General features: G+C 24.2%; 2 non-coding genes across 2 annotated transcripts; one reads left to right on the forward strand and one right to left on the reverse strand.

Annotated features, from left to right (window-relative positions):
* Positions 1-8,173: 8,173 nt before the first annotated feature.
* Trnad-guc lies at positions 8,174-8,245 on the reverse strand. The gene has a single exon. It is a non-coding gene; the product is annotated as a tRNA-Asp (tRNA).
* An 8,505-nt stretch (positions 8,246-16,750) lies between these two features.
* On the forward strand, positions 16,751-16,822 carry Trnad-guc. Its single transcript has one exon. It is a non-coding gene; the product is annotated as a tRNA-Asp (tRNA).
* The last annotated feature ends 2,013 nt before the right edge of the window (positions 16,823-18,835 follow it).

Here is an 18,835-nt window from a genome sequence, read left to right on the forward strand (position 1 = left end):
TACATTAGAAATTAAATAGTTTTTTTTAATTTTAATGGCAGGCTGACAACAAAATTTAAAAAAAAAGGTTTTTATTCAAAATGATTTACTCGTGAACAGAAAGACATAATATTTTAAATTTAAACAAAAATAATCATATTCTAATTTTCTTATGGTTAAAACTTATAGCCGAATCTGTGTGTGTTTATCTAAAATCATATTGTATTATTATCTATTAAAACACTCATTGATATTTATGAAAAAAAGTAAAACTAGATAATATTGTATGTTCAATAAATCATATTACGGATTACAAAATTAGATGTCGGAAATGATTCAGATAATAAATAATTAATACTTGACATTTGATAAAACTATAAATACATTTATATAAATAAAAACTATGTAGAATATTATATTATCATTAACCAATTAATGATTGTAATATTTAATGTTATTCATTTATTATTCAAATATATTACAACAAAAATTATGGACTTTATCCAAGGCCTGACCTTTTCAACGAATATACGATTATGATTATGTTTAATCATTATCTGTCGTCATTTTAAATATAATATAAAAGCAACTATGTACAAATAACGAATAACTTTATGTATATTATTCTAAACTAAGAATTAACTAAACAACTTAGTGTTTTTTCTTTATAATTTACATAGAATACGGTGATGGTAAAAGCGATGGTAAAATCCATATTCTTGGTTAAAAATATAATATGGAAATTTATACTTTTATTTTAATAATTTTTCATGTACTACTAATAACGTAATTTACGAATATCAAATAAAAGCAATACATTAAATTAAAAATATTATTATGAATATCTAAAATATTTTTAGTTAACCTATATGTAACTATATTAAATGTTAATATAATTGTATAATATTTTAGGATTTTCTAAAGTACTTCCTGTTGAAATAATACCACAGTAGATGACGCTTGCCATTGTCAGCAGTTCGTCTTTTTTTCTAAATAGTTGACCGGCCATAAGACGGTCCACTCACACAAACGTCTTAAGTACGTACATTTTATGATATTGAACATATTAATGGTTATTGATTACCTACTTTGTACAAAAGACTTGGCATTCAATGGTTTGCCGTCAATGATTGGTCACGATTCGTACTAAAACTACAAACAGCCCAATAGGCACGTTTTTTGTATTTTATATGTAAGCATATTATCAGTTCTTTGAGTTCAAATGTCGATGGAATTGGAAATTTATACCAAAAATAAAAATTTTTATGCATGATTTTAATATAATAAATAATCTCTGTATCTATAAAATAATTAAATAAATATACGTTTCGTGAATAATCCATTAATACGAGCAATGTATAAAAAAATCGATCAAAACTCCGAATTCGTGTTTTAAATTTATAACTAGGTTACTGTCCACTAGACGTATAGTTAATTTTATTAACTCTTAGAGAATTTCAACTCACTAGCCTCACTGTTTTATTCCTTTGGCCCATGAAGCCATGAGTATGCATAACATGAACAAATGCATTTACGTAAAATCGAATTTAAACTTATAGAGGATAATATTTTTGAGGTTTTAACATATCTGTTTTATATTTTATTCTTATTTGACTTCGTATTCAACTTTCAAAATAAATAAAAAATTATAATTTTAAACAATATTAAAAATTGTTTTAAGATAATATTTAGACAAATCGTTATGTCAATATGTCTACCCACAAAAATATTATTCTCAATAAATTTTGTTATAGGTAATTTCATTCTAAAATTACCTACTGAAAAACATCAAACACGTAATTCTGGGTAGGTAATGCGTTTGGTCGATGTTACGCGTGGGCCAGAGAGAGAAAACAGTGTACTGACATTATACTGTTAAGCGCACCACATATCGGCATTATAATAAAATTTTAAACTGGTGCCTATATTATAATAGTATACCTCACATATATATTTGTAGTAACACATTAAAACATATTATCTTTTTTTAGGTTATCGATTTTCAAAATTTTTGATCGGTGTCAAACAAAACTGTATCTTTTAATTATTTTAAGCTAATTATAATAACTGAACATTTATGATTGAATTTCTTTTATAATTAGCCATTCTCTTGGAGACTATTACATGGAATACTATTTATCTACTCATATACAATATATATTATTCATACACATTTAAATTTCGTAATATATTAAAAATATTTTTAGTATTTTAATTTTTTTTAATATCAGGTACCTATATGCTGTAAGTTTATCAATACGGAATAAGTGTGCATATAATATCAAGTAGGATATTTTAAAAACTTAATCAACGTAAACTTTAAAACTTAGAACTAGTATATTACAATACTATATTTTTATATTTATTAAACTGGGAACTTAGAACAGGTATAATTATTATTTATTATACGATTAATACCTATATATACAAATGTATCTTGCAAATTTGCAAGACTTTTTTTCATAATTTATGATTATTTGAATTTATTTGTAAACACAATCAATCTTATTTTACATTTAAACGAAACTATAAATAGTATAAAATTCGTTTTTAGTTTTTACGTTTTGGATATCAGATGAACAATGAACATATTTAAGAGTTTCCGATTTATACCATTTTCAAAATAAAACTCGTAAATTGAATTTTCTTATATTGATAAAAAATCTATACTGACTATACTATTCTCATTAAATATCCGGAATGAAACAATATTTATTCAGCTTATTATTTTTCTTTTAAACATATATTATTAACAATTTAACAACTGTTACTCACATTTATATGCATTAAGTGGTATTAGAATGTCTTTCATATTGTTGTAGAAACTTTATACTGATCATGTTACTTGCTGATTGCTGTAACTTTTATGTTTCGTTTAAATATTTTTGTATTTTGTAATATTATAACTTAAATTCTTAGCTCTATTTTTATGTGTTCTATATGTCTTAACAATATAAAATAGATGTATTTGTTTAATATTAAATTTATTTAAATAAGGATAAACAAAAAAATCTTAAAACTTTTTATATTTATATTTTATAGTTTATACTGCAAAACCATATTTTGAGGATACGGACATCCGGCCGAATCAAAACAGCCGACGGCTATATAGGCCGACAGTCAGATAGCCAAAAGTATTTTAGTCGACGACGCCAAAAGGCCGACATCACGAAAAGCCGACACTAAAATAAATTAAGTATAAACTATAAATTTTCAATTCAATAACGTAGTGTTGTTTTTTGTTGTCATAATTTAACGATACCTAATACTTATAGCCTGTAAATATAACTATAATCTACACTCTACAGTGGGTATTGCAAGTTCATAAATACTGTTTCAGTTGATTCGTTAATCACGTTGTTGTTGTCTTAATGTTATCGATAACTTATCGAAATTTAACGATACCTAATACTCGTACCTATAATCTGTAAATATTTAACTATATAACATAATTATCAATAATAATTTATTAGTATTTTTTATTTTAATGTATAAATATCAAATTTTTTCAATTTTTAAAATATATTAGAAATATAAAATGTACTTATAATTATTAATAATACACTATATTTTATTTTTAAGAATAAGTATCACCTATATATATTATGTGTGTGTGTGTGTGTGTGTGTGTGCATAATTTATCTATCTCAACACAAAATTAATTAATTGGCCACATTTTTAATTGACATTATTACGTTAACTACATATTGTGATGCGATAATGTGTGAAACGAGTTATCGGCCGAACGTAAGTTATTTTTTGCATCACGGACCACGGTTGATAATAAAATAAAATAAATATTTAATATAATAATTTGTTGGGTATTACCTTTTCGTATATCAATAGTTGTTAGTCATCAGTAGGGTAGAGAACTTGTAGCTCTAAAAAATCATCTGATATGCACTTAAATATACAAAATATGCATTTTAAAATGAATATTTTTGAACGAGTGCCAGTTAAAATCGCGAAATATTTTAACAGCAAAAAGACTAATAGCGAAAAGTAAAAATTCTATTACTTTTATTTTTTAAACCATAGGTATAAATTAAAACTATCATCTCTGCAGTATTATAAAATAAATTCAAATTCATTAAAAAAAATTAAATATAAAACAATGCAAATTTGAAAAAACTGGCAGAATGTTTAATGTGTGTACCAGTTTCAACGGCCACTGCGCTCTTTCAGTACGATGAATAGGATTATAAACAAAATAAGAAATCGAATGGGACAAGAAACTTTGCAATCCTGCATGAAAATTAGCACAGAAGGACCCTCAGAACTCGATGGAGATACTGTGAATGAAGTAATTGATTTGTACGCACGTCAAAAACAGCGCCGGATTCATTTAATTTAATTTAATATACATAATAAATATTAAAATATATATGACTTTATAGACCATAATGGAGTATTATTTAATATAAAATGTATAAGTAATGTATATATAGGTAGTAAATGTCTGTTAAATTTTTTTTCATATAATTAACCAAAATTAATTATTTTTTTTAAGAATTTATGTATTTGTAGGTATCTATCTAAAACCAATAAATTGAGCTTAAAACGATATTTTTACTTCCCTTAATTATTTACTTCTAAGGCATACTCCCTTGAAAATGTATGATACATCCCCGGGGTAGAAGGTCTGAAATAAACACTGATTGGCCATTTTATATCGGCCAAATGTCTGTCGGCCGATTGTACCACACCCCATATTTTGATGCTGTATCTCGTTGAATTTGGTACATTGTGAATGTTTAAAACAGATTTACTTTACAGTGTGTTTCTTTTTATTTTTAAAAACCTTCGACTCGACATTTTATAATGTATTTTATTTTACATTCTCCATAAATCGGTAGGTGGTGTTATAGGCACGTATATCGTTTTTAACATTAAAGAAAAGAGCCGAGTATTGAATGCACAACCGGTACTAAACCATTTAAAAAATACAACCCCCATAAATTTAAACCCCGTGTGGCCGTGTCTCATCTTAACAATAAAAATGAAATCCATATTGCTTTTATCGATTTGAGTACATCTAAAAAGAATTTTCTCTACCCCCGATCTTTTTTTTTTTTTTTTTTGGAAACATACTGTGATCGTGTTAACAATAAAACATCATGGCAATTCATGACCGCCGGCGGTCGTAAACTCTATTTCTTTTCAAATGGCTATATATATTTTTTTTTTTGGCACTGTAATAATACAAGTATAATAAATACCATTGCATTGAGAAAATCACGGCGATTGGAATGGTGTTTACTTTTCTGAAATATATCAATTATTACTAATTTAAATAAAAAGTTATATATATTTGTATGTTAACAAAATTAATTATAACATGTCTTTCTTAGCTATTATTATTTGTATTCATAAACACATAATTACATCTGTATTAGTTTAAAAAAGATAAATATCTAAAAAAATAAAATAAAACTTAAACATTTTCAAAAAAATAAAATGAAGTATTATGTATGTTTTGATTACAGTATTATAATATATGACGATTGACCCTACTACTCGTATATAATAAATTATTTACTTTAAATATTGCTATTTTTTATTATTGCTTGTCGTAACCTTAAGTCTTTGTATATTAAGTTTATATAAATATATTATTAGATATCGAGTAATGTTTAAATCTCATCGAATTTTATAACATTTTCAATATAATTTTTCATAATTTGTTTACATTATATATATTATATTATATTTAAATATACTATTCATATATGTTTATATGCATATGACATAGACTAAAATTTCATCCATTTATTTGATTTACTTGGAATACGGTCACATATTAATACGTTAATTATTTCGATACTAATTTAATAAATATCTACCAAATTATTGTTATTTTCAAATATATTGTTTTTCTAATAAACAATATGTAAACATAATTCAATAAAAAAAATATATTATATGTAAGCATACACTCGACTCATTGGCCATTGTAAACTAAACGTAGGTACAATTAAAACTAAGTGACGACTAGAAATTAAGTATTGTAATATTTTTAAAATACACAAATACTATAAAATGTATAAATACAACATAAGAATTAAGAAAAAATTATGCTATGTATGCTCGGAGTAATTATTTTTAAATTACAATTAGTAGCCTACAGAAGATGCATACAGTGTTATGATTAAAATATAAATTTGATTTGTGAAGTACGATACTACTAGAAATTACTATTCGTGGAATTTATTTTATTCTTACGATCTTACGATAGCATTAACCGAGTATTAGGTTCTCAATTTAAATCATTAATCGTTATTGTCTGTTTAATAAAACGTATCAAAAGGGATACAAATACATGAATTACAATAAATACTTAATTCTTATTCAGGCGTTAATACTAAAATTTAAGCTTTTATATTATTGAATACTTTTAACACACTTATACACACTATTGTATTATAAGCATACTATAACGATTGCTGATCGGTCATCGGTATACGAAGAACATTCAAACTCCATCAAGTCGTTATATTGTTAATATGAATGCAATATGTTTTCAAAGAAAAAGGAATAAGTATTTTGTAAAAGTAAATTCGTTCCAGATGTATTCAAATCAATGAAATATATCTTTTCTTTTTTTTTTTGTCAAGATTAAACATAAGGTTTGAATTTATGGATTTTCTTTCAAAAATGTCTTGGACAGGATATACATTCAATATTCATCTCATTTCTATACAAAATCGATAACAATATACTTATAAAACTTGTTGATTCACGAAGAATGTAAAATAAAATACGCTGCCTTTGAATTGTACTTCGATAAAAACGTTTTTATTGATTAATAATCGGTTTTATTCGGAAAAAATACTACATAAATTATTTCTTAGAACATACGAATATAAATGTAAATAATTATATCGTTAGATATGATGACGATGTGTCACTTAATGTTTATTAAGTTGTATATATTATTATAATACTTTACTTCGGTATTTTAATATGTAGCTTACTAATATTAGGTTTATTTTTAGTATTTTTTAGATAATATGTTATTAAAATATATTGCAGTGTGTAATTGAAAAATATTTAAGAAATTAATCGAAACATAAAGATCTAGATATTGCCACTTTAAGTTTTGATCTAGAAAGTGGTACTATTTATGTTAAATATCAATATGGAGAAGGTCAGATCACACAATCGAGTAGACTATTTAAAAAGCCAACTTATAGTTCTATAAAAAATGAAAAGTTCAATCCTGAATCAGTCATTGAAGATATCGTTTATCCATATGTGAGTCTTTTGAAAACTCATGAAGCGTATATCATGTTACAAGACATGATTGAAATTGAAAAAAAATCACTTATTAACGTTTCAAAATTGGAAGATAATGTTATACAGATACTGGAAACGCGTAGTCAAGAACGATCAGAGTTTAAGTTAAAAATCGATTCATTGGATTGGAACCGGAATCATAGGATTAAACAATTACTCCAAGATAAAGTACTTTTATGTTAATAATTATATGCATAAAGTAACAAAATTATTTTTTTAGAAAGATAAAAATATAAATTTGCTATAAAAGACTCGGTTGCTTCAAGTATAAGAGACAAAATCATAAAACATTTCAGACAAAGTACCAAAAATCAATTTATACAACTTAAACAATTGTTTGAAAAGGTACCCTAAAATAATTAACTATCAATTAAAAACACTTTTCAAATATTACTTTATATAATTAAGTAGTTTTACTTTTCATATAGAAAAAATTGGAGCTGCTGTCTTTGACGAAGTCACTAGAATCTAATGATACAAAACACAGAGATAGAAATTTAATTATGTGTTCGCAATTGAAAAACGAATTAAATATATTGACGTTGAAATTAAAAAGATACAACAATTTGGCAACATATATAAATAGTAATCCTGATTATAAAATGTTATGACCTTTAAAATTATTTGTTTAAGCGTACTACTACAACGTTTATACCATTTAATAAAATAAATCTAAGGAAACAATAAACCAAGTCAAATTATTTTTTAACTATGATATTTATTTATCAGTCATATGATAACGAGGCTATGCACTATACATATAAAAAAAACGTAAAAATACAATATATATAGAATTGCTTGCCTTGTATAAAAAAAAAAATAATATGCACGTACTATTTTCTAAAATCATGAATAGAAATAAACTAAAAAAAAAGAATAAAAATTGCAAAAAATTTTCCTCCCCGGCGGGGAATCGAACCCCGGTCTCCCGCGTGACAGGCGGGGATACTTACCACTATACTACCGAGGATTGGTACTAACAGAACGAATTAAATGTCTTTTCGTTAGAATCGTTACATATTTTATCTATGTTAATAAAAAAAAAAAAATAGGCAAGAAATAACCGCTCTGCTTTACATTAAAAAATGTCCTGTTGATCACAGTTTTAGGTACCTATGTAAATATGTTATATTTGAATTCAATAGCATAATTTAATTATTGTACGAAAAATATATATGAGCGGAAGTGATCTGTCGGCTTATATCACCAATTACCTATAGGTATTTCATAGGTATAGTTTTTTTTTTTATATTTAGCTCAGGACAGATCCAGGGGGGCTTACGGGCCCATCCCCCCTCAAGACATATTATTTCTCAAATTGATTTTATAATTCTACAAATCCTGATATTCCTATATTTCAAAATTCACATATTATACACCTGATAATATAATATATTGCCTATACAAGGTGACCTGGTAATATGTACCTATCGAAAAAAGCGAAAATGTAAATAGACGTTTAGATTTTATTATTTAATTTATAAATATTATATTATATTATATTAAATAATCATTAGTTTATTCATTACATTGATCACTTATGCCCACTATTATGACAAATATTTTAAATTATGAATAAAGTACCAATAAAAAATCATTTATTTTACTTTTAATACTGTGATAAGTTAATATAATTTTTTCCGAAAATATTACATTTATTGTTTAATTATTACTTATTTATATATACTAAATGTAATAATATATTTCTGTAAATATCGCAAGACGATAAAAATAGGTTTATAATACAAATATATAGGTAGGTAACATCTTCAAATTAATCAAAGATATTATCGTGTTTAGTAAAATCCATAATAATATAATATACATAAAAGTTTTAATTTCCTATAAATAATATTTTTAAATTATATTACTTCATTAATTAATACCATTATTTATCTTTAAATAATTAATTTCATTCAAATTTTACCTTAAAGTTCTATATAAAAATTGATTTTATATATTTTTTTATAATCTATGGTTTCAGTATAAGCTAATTAATATGAGGAATCTTTAATAAAATGTTAAAAGTTTGATTTTTTTTTTTTGTTTTTTTTTTTTTTATTAGGTAAAAGAAATATACAACCATACAAAATTTTGCATAAAAAGTATTAATGATCTAGGTGGTTTACATATCATGAAAGAGGCGTGATATAGGAAGGGTTCCAATGGAGCTACCTACTTAAGGGAATTTTTTTTTTTTTAGGCAAAGTTCAATTATAAAAAGAAAATTTATAAATAAAATAAAAACTATTTTATCAAATAAATATATTAACGTTGAAGTTTTTTTAGGATACAAATATTACAACCGATGTACTTTTGATTTTATTGTAAAATATAATATACCTACTCAGCTCTTAAATTTTAGACTTTTGCGTATAATTTCCAACTTTATATATAAAAACATGTTTTTTACTAAAATTATTTTTTTTTCTAATATATATTTGGGGCGTATACCAACGCATAATTTCCAGTATAACTTTATTCAAAAAAATGAAATAAGTAACAACGAATTCAATTTTGAAATTTTTATTGCATTTTTTATGTTTTATAGTTGATTTGTTAAACTCATAGCAGTCAACCTTATTTACTATGTATTATTTTATCATTTTGTTTGATGTTTGTACCTGATTAAACTAATATGAACTAGATACCTAATATTTATTTTATACATCACTATCACGTTATTATCAATATTTACTCAGCCTGTGTGACTTCAAGATAACCAATTTTTCTACGAGAAGCAATAAAATTATTACAATTAATATTCATCAAATAACTAAATAAAATTAAACATTCACAATGATTAATTTTTCGATTAAAAAAATTCTTTTGTACAATATGTATCTCCAACGCATAGATAACTTAGATACAGATATTTATAATACAGAAATAAATCATTTATTTTAAGAAAAAACTAGGCTTACCTATTATTATTAAATGCATACTTAGTTATTTTCAATAAGAGATTACTAGGAAAAATGAAGCCGTCTGGCTATTGTAATAGTAATATTTTATAAAAACCAGATAAAAATCAAAAATCAACTAGGAAACAAATTTATAGGATTAACAAATTACGATGCGACTCGTTACTGAGAATTCGTTGACACTATACGGAATTATATTTTAATTGATTGGCGAGCACATAATATACACGAATACAGTGTATACAGCTGTATACATAATATTAAATGTATGAAATTCTACAATAATGCATAGGTATTGTATATAACGTATGTTTAATGTATGCTAAAAACACAACTAAATCATTATATTTTTTTACATACAGAAAAATGAAAATAAATAATTAAAACGCGATTTTTTTTATTATAGATTTATGATTTTCATCGGGTTAAACTGCTCTTCTGGTGCCACCAATAAATTGGACAATTTTATCTCGAACTCAAACGACTCTCTCAGTACTTTATTAACAGGCATCTGCCAGAGTAAGCACTAAACATAAACGCCATGTCTATCATCCATCTACATTCTACTTGTAATATGTAACCACATTTCATATGAAATAATCCACGCAGTTTCCCATCACTCTGAACTTTTAAAACTTTTACTTTTTGTACTTCTACGTGAACTTTACACTGTTTCATTTCTCTTCTAAGCTTTCAGTATGGTTCCTATCCTTTTCTTTCAATTTTTTTTTTTTGTTAAATAAACTTAATAAAGTTTATAGCGATTATAACGTAGGTACATGATGATAATAGTATATATTAACTCAAAGGAGAATAATCGTAGGTATCTACTCGAAATTTCCGCCAAATATTCATATTTGAATTTCCTATATATACATAGTAAAATATACAGAATATTTTGACTCTTTTTTTCAGGTATTGTCAGTAAAAATATGTTCTCGTGGTGGTCAAAAAACTTGAAAATGTGATATAAGTTTCTTTATAAATTTTCATGTACAAAATAAAACATGACATATTAAAAATACAATATATTTTATACGTGTTTAAAGTTAGAATATCAACTAAATTCGTCAAAATAACAATAATTTGAAAATTATTTTGTAGTTTAAAATGTATAAAATGTTCAATTTTCATAGTAAAAGCCTAAAACTTGAAAAATTAAATATTAATATTAATTTTCTCAAAAACAAATTACTACTACTAATTATTTACTAATTTATTCTACCGATTTATCGTCATAGTCTATAAGCTGTAAATACGCAATTGTGCAACTCTAAAAAATTAATCTATTTGTTATAAAATTGTCATTGTCTATATAAAATATACAATGGTAAATAATAATGATTTTGAATAACAACAAAATAAATAATATCAATATTTTTGTTTAAATATTATGTAATTTCGTCAAAATTTGAACTTCAAATATCCACGAAAAACAAAAATGTATTTTAATTCAATAATATCAATTTATGAAGAACTTATGTCAAGTGTTAAATTTTCAAGTTTTTTGATTGAGCAAAATTTTTATAAATAATTATAATATTTTAATGAAAAAACTTAAAAATTAAAAATGTAAAATATTTGTATATAAACTATAATAATCGTTATTTTACGAGTATATATCCAATTTCGTCGAAATGTATAGTTAATATATTAATATTTAAGATAGATTTTAATATTTTATATAATGCTCATAAAAATTAATTGTGGAATTATTCTCAATTGTTTTTTTTTTTTAATTTCACTAATTATATTGAACTAGGAATTTTTTTATATTAAATTGTCAAATTTTAGTTCTGAGCTTTGTGATAAATGTATTAATTTTAAAATGGTGCGAATTATTTATTTATTTACATAATAAAAAAATGCTCTGATCATAAACTTTAATGGATGTTTTTTTGTACTAAATAATACTTATATAGTAGGTAATTTTTGGAGGTAAGAATTCAAAAATTTTAGTGGAAAAAAACTATAAAATAGGAACATATTAGTTAACATTTTAATATTACTTGTATTATTTAGATATTTATTTGATTAAATTAGTCACCCAAATGTTATATCGTCATCGCTCAGAATTGTTTTTCTTCGCAAATTTACGCTCCGCTCAGAATCTAAAATAACGTATAAATGCAACTTTAGGCTTTGAGTCTTATCTTCGAATTATGATGACGTTTATACAAAACTCTGATATATTCATACAATCATACACTAGTAGCAGCTCTTATGCAGGGGCGATAGGCCCCCGTGCTAAAATTATAACAAATTACTTAAAGTTAGACATTGATTTAAATATTAACAATGATCTCGCATAATATTATTAATGATACTAAAAACTGTTTTACATTATTATGAAAATACTATCAGATAATCGAAGTTTAAAAATATAATATCTAGTCTATAGTTTATAACAATATAGTTGAAATGTGTAATACCTAATACCTTGTTTATTCTTATAAGAGATTTTTTTTAAAATAAATATTGTATTATTTAAAATTGTTTGATACTTGTCATATTAACAGGATTAATATTAGGTACCTAGAAAAATAATATGTTAATTAAATATTTAATGATTTTTGTTAAGTATTTATAGTAGCTATGACTTTTCATGAAAATTAGAATACAATTTGTTCAAATATAAAAATTCATAACACTATGAATACAAATTATTAAGAGGGTGTGATTACACTATTTTTATTATTTCTCTGATCCACGCATAATATAATTAACTTGTGTTCAGCAGAACCATTTATATATTTTCAGATTTGTTTAATATTAAAGTGATTAAAATTATTATCAAAGGTAAAGTTAAGAAAGTTGGATTTTTCACGATTTTTTAAATATTTTTATGCAAGTTACGAGTGTGTAGTATTTTTGATATGTTTTAGATCGTATTTCAAACCTACTTGGCCAAATAAAAGTCAAATTACCTTAAAGTAGGTCAATTCGTCAATTGCTTTATGTTCATCAATATGAACATGAATCTGTATAACTCGGTGTTTTTTAAAAGCGGGAGGCAGTGGATATTTTTAGCAATTAACATTGGGCGATGTTAAAAAAAAATTCACGCGTCACGTCATAATCAAAATCAACATAAATGTCTAAAAAATACTTTTCAGAGTTAAATAAACAAAACCTTACCTATATCTAACAATACCATCAAAAATCACAACACATAAACAAGTACAAATAATTTATGATTTAAACGTATCCTTTTTAGTATAAAAAAGGGATCAATAACATACAGTTTACATATTATTATATAAGTATAAAAAAATAATATATTAAAATAAATATAAAAATTAGCTTGTAGGAACCAGGACTAAAGTAAAATTGAAAACAATTTGTAGATATTTATTGGAACGACTGATGACCGGATGAAAGATGTCGCATTGTGGAATAGAATAAATTGCTTCTTGCATACAGTATTATTCTAGGAGTATTTAAGGTGATGGGTACACGGGTTTTCCATTATAGAAAATTTCAATAATTATTTTTACTTCCAAATTCAAATTATCGAACGAAATAATATAAATATAAATAAATAACAAAATTAAACACAAAACGTTATATTATAATACTTTTAAATAACATATCGTAATCTTTACAAATAATCGTTGTCGCCAAGTAATTAAATACTCGTATAATATGTCTACTAGGCAACAAAAATGTCACCTAGAGAAAACTTTGGTTAAAATATCCACTGACAGGAGGAAATAATTTATCACAGCGCATGCGGTACATTAGTTTAAAAATACAATTTCGTCACACTACGCTCCCTAGAGATATGTTGTCAAACGTTGATAAATGTATTTTTAGTCGTTTATTTTATTTTTGTTTTTACGGATATTATCCAGACGTATGATGTTTTGTCATCAGATTTGGTTAAAAATAAATGTTATGACAATTATTATAATATTGCATTGTAGAGATACTTGCCTATATGTTAAATTATATCACCTTCACTAAAAATTGTGCATAGTTGTTATAATTAGAGCGCGGATTTCTATGCAATTGCATATTTTTCCCTTTTACTTTTTTGAATTTTTGTCAGTTATCTTCACAAATCATAAAAATTTGAATCTAATGGTGAATTTTTTTTTGCATATTTCTGCATATTTAATGATTATTGCATATTTTTCCATATTTTTACAAAATTCGAAATGTATTGCATATTAAAGCAAAAATTTAAAAAAGTTGTGTAAAATAATATTTTGTCAAGTAGAAAAATTAAAAATAATTTTTTTGGCATTATATAATAACCAAAGCGCGGATTTAAATGCAATTGCTTATTATTTTATTTTTCATTTTTTTAGATAGTTTTCAGTTATCTTCATGAATTATAATAATTTGAATCTAATGATGAAAATGTATTCGTATATTTCTGTATAGTTTTACAAAATTCGAAATATATTGCATATTAAAACGAACATTTTTTACATACTTAGTTTATTTAAGTAATTAATTATTATAAATTATTTAATTTGTTAATTTTATACAGATAAAAAAATTTTCTTGCATATTTTTATGATTTTTACTGCAAATTATATGATATATTTTGATACTTTTTTATGTATACAAATTCATGCTCTAGTTATAATATATTTATTTGGTTTTATTTTTAAAAGAAATTATATTTTATGATTTTAAAATTACATGATACGATTACACGAGTCAATATTTTTTATAATATACACATCCATTTTTGTGAAATGAGTAATTTAAATAGGATTTTATTTGTATTAAATATTATATTAGTTTTACATAAATGGGTGTCTATAAGTGCGTAAGTATATTTTTATAATTTATAAAACGATGTCCGTACAATACTTTTACCTTGTACTCCTTGTAATTTAATACGATGATAACAGATTTAAAACATACTATGGATTAAATTTTTATGTACTAATATAAAATCAATACACATATTGAATAAATATTGTATATTTATTGTACAGTCAAAATAATTTATAGGTACGCTATATAAATTGCCTAGATATTACTCCCTAAAATGTGTTCTAGTCTCGCATGAACTTCGCAAAATGAACGAATAATTATTATATTTTTTTTACGAACAACCATTACGCCTGCAGACTTTGTTGGTAGATAATTTAACATACTCGTACGCTTGCTGTTTAATCGCTCGGGTTTCCTAAATCGGTTATAGTAATTAAATAAAATAATTATATTATTGTAATAGTATTATTAACAATAGACTTCAGCTTCGATTTGTTGACTAATTTCTCTTCAACGGTGACTAAATCTTGTCTAGTCTCATGTAAACCAAAATAAAACAATTATATTAGATTCGATGTACAGTAAAACTTCGATTATCCAAACTAATTGTGATACACCCGAGTTCAGATAACAAAATTAAAAAAAAATAATACTATTACAATGAATATAGAATTATTATTAAATATTATCAATTACACATTACATATTACGTTATTACTTATTACGAATACAAAAATATCATTAAATATTATAAACTTATTATAATGTACCTACACCTAATTTATTTTATTTTTTTTTGACAAATTGTTCAATATTTATTTGACGAATCGCATCTAGACATTATAAAATTACATTCATACTAATAATAAACTAGCGTATACTTCGTGATATTTTAGGCATTGACGTTCGGATATATGAACTGAAACAAAATAACGTTCAAATAACGGAGGTTCGGAATATCGAGGTTCTACTGTACCTATGTTTAAAAATTATAATGGAACTAGTGAATAGAGATCAATATAAAGTATGCATACTTATAAGGACACTTTTCCTCCTTTTTGAAAAAATAATATAATCTTATAGTCTAATGAATATTACAGATAATGTTTTAAATATTCTAGGGTTTTTTTTATTTTACCCTCTTCCCTCTTAAAATGTTACTTACAGTCACCAGTGTAGGTATTTCTGCCTATTTAGTAGAAAATCTAATAGTTAGGTATCGTTTTAACCGTTTTCAAGTTGCGTTAGATTTGACACGGACATGTTTACTGTACATCTTGTCAACGATTAAGGTGTAATGTTTTTTAGTCCAATGTTAATATATATATACCTACACATATAGTGTAATACGATTTGTCTTTCGACAATCGTATTCGAATCAAAACGAATGTTTAATATTGCAAGTTCAACTTTTCTACAGTATACGATTAGTTTTAGTATAGCACCTTTAAAAGTTTTCCGATTGGTAGTTTTAAAACTATGCAGACAATTCAGACAAACAATTTCGAAAGTCGTAGTGAATTCATAAACGTTTAATTGCACGGAGAAAACGGCGATACTAATATGCTATACGTCCCATTGAACTATGCTTTTACATACCTACGAATGTCATTAATAAAGAAATGTTAAAGCCATAATTATTCATAAAAAGTAATATTTTTAAATTACACGAAAGAAATTTGAGAATAGAAAGGTATTAATTTACACGATAAACAAATACATTTTACATATTTTTCTATTTTATGTTCTTAGTTCTTATGTTATAAATACATAAACGACATAATGAAAAGGCAATAGTTTCTACGTTTCTATCACAATCCTCGGTAGTATAGTGGTAAGTATCCCCGCCTGTCACGCGGGAGACCGGGGTTCGATTCCCCGCCGGGGAGGAAAATTTTTTGCACTTTTTTTTTATAAAATTGATGTATTTTATTATTTTTAATTTTTATGTTTCTATTTTTATTAGATTTATGTATCAATTATCACTATTTACCATTATTTGCTGCAATTCAATTGTTTACGTCGACTACACTAATCAATAAATCGGTTATATTATTATTCATTATTCATTTTGTGTGTATCTATTTTCATTAATCATATAATACTTCATTTTAATTACTTATTAGTTATTACTTATTTCTAAAGTAGAGGATATACGTACACTATTCAACAAAAATATGCGATCACTTAAATATTTATGAAAGTAGCCGAGTCGAAAAAGTTAATGATTACAATAAATTAAAAAACCTGCATATTTATATAGATAAACTAAATGTTTAAATATTGAGCCACAGAATATATTTTTTTATAAAAGTAACTTATGTAAATTGGTATTGATACAGTATTAAAAATTAAATAACATTAATTAATTACATGAATTTACACTGTTGTAATAATTTCTAATAAAATAAATGCAATGTTTTCGGAAAAAATTAATTCAACTTGCCATATTATTACTAATAGATAATATTAAAATAAATTACAATAACAGCAATTTAAATGTTTAATGAAATTAATTGTATTAGGCGAGTTAACGACCGTCTGTGCATTTAAAATCGTTTTTCGCATGCAATTATTTATCATTTATCTTCAAATACTGACGATTAAATAAATTCGAACGTGTAATAACGCGATTTCTCCTCAAACAATTTTAGTTAGGTATTTTTTATTATTCGAAAAATATTAATGGATAATAGGTACCAGAGATACCTATAAACTTTAAAAATTATTTCAATATTACTATTAAGTCTTAAATTATTATCATTTTAAATTTCAAGTTCTCAGCAAATCGATAAATGTATTGATTTTACAATGATGTGTTTTTTTAATTTTTCTATATAATATATAAAAATAATTACTGCTCGGTCGAAAAACTTAAAAATTCAGTATAAAGATGTACAAAATATTAACGATACATATTATGCACAATTTTTTTATAGACCTTTGAGGTTTAAATATTGAAAAAATAGGATATTTAAATAAAAAATAAGCTAAAATGTTATTATATTATTATAATTGTATTCAAAAAACATAATATTTAAAACTTTTCTCACAATTACTCAGATAAATTAGTATATTTCATAGATACTGAAATTTTCAAAATTTTTAGATCAATTTAAAATTATTTATTATGATCCTATATTCACATAGTTTTAAGATATGCGACATTAACCTTTAATTTAATTCGATAAATTACTCCGAGTAATGATATAAATAAATTATAAACTGTCCTTATTCAATAGACAGTTTATATATATATATATTTATTTATATTTATTTATATAAACGTTGCGCTCAGGTTTAGATTAGTCTTATCCAATGATTCATCGTTGAATTTAAATTTAACAAATTTATTACAGTTAATTTCTCAATGCCGAGGCACACTAAACACCTATTGTACAGCATAGAGGTTATCCTCTTTTTATTCACTTTTTTTGATTTATATATTCTAAGAAACCTTAAAATTTTAAAAAGGAGAAAATAGCTTACTCATTGGTTTTATTTGGATATTTATTTTCAATAACGAATGTAAAAACCTATGACACAATTTTGGTGCAAATCTTGTTATCGATATGATGCTAGTAAAATAGGAACGAAAGATGTGTATTATTATATAGTAGTACACTAACTATAATAAGTTTATAAAATAAAATAACAAACCTTCGTTTTATACTCAGGAGAAAAAATATTTATAATAAATGGGTATTTATTAACAAATGATAATTATCTTAATTTTGTACACGTGAAAAAAGTAAGCTTTGCTTTATCTGGAAACAGAGAGTCTTGTATTTTGGATATAGAGTATTTTGTTTTATTTATTGTTTTTTACACTGTACATAACAAATTGTAAACAACACTTACATTTGATGGGATATAGTATCTGATTACGACCTGACATGATT

Source organism: Melanaphis sacchari, unplaced genomic scaffold (assembly GCF_002803265.2).
Source record: "Melanaphis sacchari strain LSU unplaced genomic scaffold, SCAv2.0 Contig130_pilon_pilon, whole genome shotgun sequence".
Taxonomy (NCBI): domain Eukaryota; kingdom Metazoa; phylum Arthropoda; class Insecta; order Hemiptera; family Aphididae; genus Melanaphis; species Melanaphis sacchari.